Raw genomic sequence first — 6144 nt, 5'->3', positions numbered from 1 at the left:
CTATTGTGTGCACAGTGGGAGGGGACACAAGAGATTTTCTGATCTCAATTGGATTACACCAAGGATCAGCTATAAGCCCTTACCTTTTTATATTAGTTTTGGATGAATTGATGAAACATATACAAGAGAGTATTCCTTAGTGCATGATATTTGCGGATGATATTGTTTTGATAGATGAGACGCGAGAAGGAGTTAATAGAAAGCTAGAGCTTTGGAGAAGTACTCTAGAGTCAAAGGGCTTAAAGTTAATTAGAACGAAGACAGAATACATGCATTGCAAGTTCAGTGAAGGCCAAACTGGTGATAGGGAAGGAGTTAGTTTGGATGGAGTGGTACTCTGTCCTAAAGTAATCACTTTAAATATCTCAGCTCAGTCCTTCAAGTAGATGGGGGATATGAAGAGGATGTTAGTCATAGGATTAAAATTGGATGGTTGAAATGGAGACGTGCCACGGGAGTTTTATGTGATCACAAGATTCCCAATAAGTTGAAAGGAAAATTTTACCATACAGCCATATGACCAGCTATGTTATATGGTAGTGAGTGTTGGGCACTGAAGGAGTCATATGTGTCTAAAATAAGAGTTGCAGAGATGAGAATGTTAAGGTAGATGAGTGGCCATACTAGACTAGATAAAGTCCATAATGAGAGTATTAGAGAAAAGGTAGGAGTGGTGCCAATTGAGGTTAAGTTGAGAGAAGGAAGATTGAGGTGGTTTGGGCATGTGATGCGTAGACATACAGAGGCTCCAGTTAGACAAGTAGAATACATTAGGTTAGAGGATAGAAAGAAAAAAAGGGGTAGACCTAAATTGACTTGGAGGAGGGTAGCACAACATGACCTAAAAGCATTACACATTTCTGAGGATTTAACCCAAAATCATTTAGAGTGAAGAAAGCGAATCCATATAGTCGATCCCAAATTTTTGGGATAAAAGCTTAGTTGAGTTGAGTTGAGTTGACAGGTGGATTCTTTGAAAATAACATGCTTTCTTTCTCGCAGGTCTACCAGAGAGTTTAATTGTGTTTTATTTCCTTGTTGAGTATTTCTAGAACTCCACATGTACCAGTAGTGTACTGATCTTGTTTGGGATTATAATAATTTAAATCTTTTGATGTTGTAAACTTATTATATGGGTATATTTGGATGTATGAGATAAATATTTCATTGGATGAGGGAGCTGAGCTCCCATTTAACTACTTATCTGCTTGAGGATTGTGACGGTGAGCTGAGCTCTTTAAATTGAGTTATTTTGTGTTTACAGGTCGGGTGAGTTAATACTCCCCGTTGGATAGTCCAATTTATGACTGGACTTTGTCTGTTTGTTTTCTTGAAATTGGACTATAGTTATGAGCCTTATGATTAGGCTATGAATAATCAGGCTTACTACGGGTTTTGGAGGCCTTATTCTGACCTAAGTCCTAGTGTCAGTCTAATCCAAAATTTGGGTCATGACATTTACACTATATTATACCTTAGTTCCTGTAATTTTAATATATAGAATCATTTGATTTTTCTATCGATGGATGAAATTGTTGTGAACATAAAACTTATAATAACTAAATTATTTTATACATTAAAATTAAAGGACTAAATAATTTATTTTTCGCAATTTAAGAACTAATGTATAACATAATACAAAATATAGAAACTAAATAATTATTTTCTAAAATTCAAAAACTAGCAAAATTCAGGAATCAAATTGTAATTTTTTTTTATTTAACTCGATGGGACTATATGACCCTTTCTATAATAATATGCTAACTAATTTCTATTGATAATAAATTAGTATTTATTTAATAATAAATAATTTAAAAAATAGAAATAATAAAATTAAAATAATATGTGAAAAATATTTATTTTTATTTTTTTAATAACAAAAAAAATCAACAATAAAATATAGAAGGGCGTGCTATGAATATATAAATTTAAATTAATTTTAAATTGTTAAATTTATTTGCTTAGAATTATTGGATGCAACAAAATAGCTAGCTAAGTGAGTGTTTTGGCTAATTATTAGGTAAATTAGAGTATTAAAAAATAGTACTCCATTAAATACAGTAAAATAATTTTTCTAATTATAGAGAGGTAAAATTTATATTTAAAAAAAAAATGATATATATACATCGGGTACACCTAATAATCTTTCGATATTTTGGGCATTTGGAATGCCATCTAACCATGAAGTTTTAATTAATAATATGTAATAACCTAAAAAAATTTTAAAAATAGATAATTTATAAATTAGACTATTGTGATATTATTTTATTAAATAAATATATTTCATGAGATTATTTTTTTTAAGTTTTAAAATTTAATTTTCGGAACTTTTAAAAGTTTCTATGATTGTGAAATTCAATAATTTTATATTTTAGAAATTTCAAATTTATTATTATTATTATTATTATTATTATTATTATTATTATTATTATTATTATATTTTAAATGTATTAAAATAAAATTGGACATAGTTGAAAAGAAGTTTTGGACTTGTTTGAAAAGATCTAGAAAGTTTATGGATTATTTTATAGTTTTGATTTAAATTAAAAAAAAAATAAAAGTTAAAAACTACATCAGCGCGTCCCCTCCCCCTCCCCCACTTTCTCTCTCTCTCTCTCTCTCTCTCTCTCTCTCATTTTCTTTCTTTCTTTCTCTTTTCCAGCCATAACTTTCTTCTCCGGTCACTGTTTTTAATGTTCTTGATATCAAAACGCTCTCTCTTCATGGGCATCACGTAGATACCAAGTTTACTTGGTATTATTTCCCTGTTTGTACGAATTAAGTTTCAGAAGTTTTAGCCTATTTTGACTTCTGGGCTGAATCTCTCCCAAACTGTAAATTCTATCAAAAATCTGATACCACCAGCATGCTCTACTCGTCGAGAGCTTCGCAAAAACACCAAGTTGAAATATTTCTGACATCGAAATTTTGGTAGGTCCCATGAGCTTTGTAGCATTTTTTTGAGCCTTTAATGAGTTTGTTTAATTAAATAAAAATTATATTCTAACTCCTGGTATTGTGGACTTCGCGTAGGTGTTCTCATTTCCATAGGCAGACGGCGGGCTGCCAGACTCACTTTTGAATTAGCTCAATGTTACAGTACTTTCCACTATTTTCAGACGCTCCAAATGCATTCCGGTGTCAGAATTGGCATAAGTAACTCCGAACTTTAAATTGCCTTATTTAACTAAAGTCGAGCTTAGGATAAAAATTCATAAAATATTCATAGGCAGTCAGAAAATTATAATTCCTTTTGCAATAGCTTTATAACATCGTTAAGGACTACAGGGCATGTTTATAGAATTTTTGAAGTTGGTTTAGATAATTTTTGAAAAATGTTAATTTTAAGCCTTATAGTTAAATTGCATAATTACTTGAGTTTTGTCTCGATTGGCTGGCCCAGGAGGGGCTATGTGATGTTGTTGGAATGTAGGCCTGAGGCCTTTGATTTTAAAAGTGTCTTTAAGTTACTTTGCAAATTGGATAGGTCATAAGTACAAGGGAAATTTCGCTAGATTTTTGGTATAAATTAGGATATCTTTGATTCTTTGAATTCTTATTTTGTGTCAATACTGATGAATTCATTAATATAATTGTTTAGGTGATCAAAATCAGCCTTCTTCTTCCTCCCAGTCACCGCAGTGATATCTAGTGTATTGTGAGTAGATATTAATTTTATTTACAATTTTAATATTATTATATATTCAAGACATGCTCATGCATTCACTTATAAATATATTTATATAGTTAAATACTAGGCACGCTTTGTGTTGTATTTTATTTGATGAAACTATTGTGAATGTTGCCTTAAGGTAATTTGGAATTGTGTGTGTGTGTCGAGTAGTATGTTTATGGATATGGGTAGGACGGGTAGTCGCGGTTGGAGCTTGACTCACTGGGACCTGATCCTTGTATGTGGATAAGTTGGGGTGAGTACGGCTTTGAGTTAATCTCGTTGACTCCCGCACTTGGATTATTAAGAGAAAGCCTGGCTCGAGTTGATCTCGTTGGTAGCCATTGGAATTGTAACAACCAAAAAAAAAAAAAAAGGATGGGACTTGGAGTGTGACAGTGGATTTCCACTGTCACTGCCAGTTTTTTTTTTTTTTTAAAAAAAAAAGGTCAAAATCGGGAGGACCCCCCCCCCCCCCCAATTTTCTCTCCTCTCCTCTCCTCCTCTCTCTTCTTCTTCTTTCCTTCTCCGGTGACCGGCCGGCGACCTCTCAAGCGGCTCCCCACCCGGCCGGCGACCCTCCAGCGACGGCCAAGACCACCAGAAACGGCGGCGAGAGAGGGATAAGAGAGAGAAAATGGGCGCACAGTGGGCAGCGGCTTTCCGGCGCGATTCCGGCTTCATCTGACGTCCGATCGAGGCGATTCAGGTGGCGTTGGAAAGCTTGTTCCAAGAGCTTTCTTTTGATACCAATTTTGCAGCAAATGGAGGTCGGATGAGTGAGATATGGAGGAGAGAAGTTTTGGGTTTTTCAAGCTTTTTCATCATATCTAGGACGATCCGACCGTTGGATCGACGATCCGAGACCACCTATGGACTGAGGAAGAGGGGACGAACATGATGGTATGATCAGATCCAGCAAATGTCACCGGCGACCGGCGGCCGGCCACCGTGCATGGTGGCTCCGGTGGGCTTTGGAGATGACTCAACTTCCAGAGGCTTTCTCATAAATTTTTGGAATTTTTGAGACACAGATAAACTTCGGGTAAGATTATTTTCATTATTTCTCTGTCTGTGGAGCATAAATACAGTGTTTCTTAAACAGGAAAATTTGGAGAAAAATTCTAAGAAAAATATATGATGAAAGTAAAATTATTTGGAGATATTCTATGGTGTTTGTTGAATTTTTGAGTGATTGTAGAATATTTTTGAAAAATATAGATAGATTTTAGTTAGATTTTTAGCATATGGGCATATAAGATTATTTGAAATTAAGATATTTAAATTTTATATGGTTGGTTGAAGCTTGAAGATGGAGGTTTAAATATGTGAATATTGAATTGGGTTGAATTAAGAATATGTTAGCTGTTGGAAACTTATGAAATTGAGTAATATTCTCGAATAAAATATTCATGGGTGATTAGAAAATTACAATTCATTTTGCAATAGCCTTATAATATTATTAAGGATTGCAGGATAAAATTTTAGAATTTTTAGAGCTTGTTTGAGTAGATTTTTACAAAATATCAATTATAGGGACTAAAACGTAATTTTTAAGGTTTTGAGTATTGCTTGGTTTGGAGGGCCTAGGAGGGGCCATATAATGATGATGAGATACGAGTTGAATTTAGAAGTGTTATTTGAGCCTTTTTGCAAGTTGGGTAGGTCCCAGGTATAGGGAAAACTCTGACGGATTTCCGGCATAATTAGGCTGTCTGTTGCCTCTTTAGAGTTTTATTTTGACTTAGTACTAATAAATTTATAATTTAATTATTAGGTGATCGATGTCAGCTATTTTTCTGCATCCAGCAACCACAATAGTCATCGGTGTATTGTGAGTAAAATATTAATTTTAATTGTAATTTTGATATTATTATATGTTCAAGCATGCCCATGCATCACTTATATGCATATATCTATGTAGTTAAACTCTAGGCACTATTTATGTTGCATTCATAACTGTTAAAGTGCCATGGATGTTGTTGTGGTAATTTGGAGCAGTGTGCGTGCGTTGGCGTGCGTGTGATGTGGTGTTGGCTATGGATAGGACGGGTAGACACGGCTTGAGATCTTCCCTGGGACCCGGTCCTTCGGGGTAGACACGGCTTGAGTTCTTCGCTGGGACCCCGATTTGGTTATTAAGTGGAAGTCTTAGCTGAGTTCTTCGCTGGCACAGGTTGGATTTAAGAGAGCTGTATAGGGGATCAGCTCCCATATATTTATAATTTGACATTACTGGGTGCTTGAGTGCTCCAAATTACCTTTTTGCCGTTATGATGTGAAAATATTGCTGATGTTGCATTTCACTCTACAGGGTGCATTAGTTTTAGATAGTTATAGAGATTATGGTTAAAATTGATATTTTACTCTCTGAGTCGAACGCTCACTCCTGTTCAATATTTTTCCAGGCTACAGGAGGAGACCTTTTTCAGAATAACCCGTCCCTTTCCTCTCAGGTTATGAAAAGATTA

This window comes from Hevea brasiliensis, chromosome 3 (assembly GCF_030052815.1).
Source record: "Hevea brasiliensis isolate MT/VB/25A 57/8 chromosome 3, ASM3005281v1, whole genome shotgun sequence".
In the NCBI taxonomy this organism is placed as follows: domain Eukaryota; kingdom Viridiplantae; phylum Streptophyta; class Magnoliopsida; order Malpighiales; family Euphorbiaceae; genus Hevea; species Hevea brasiliensis.
The sequence above is the reverse complement of the archived record's forward strand: the minus strand, read 5'-3'. Positions refer to the sequence as shown.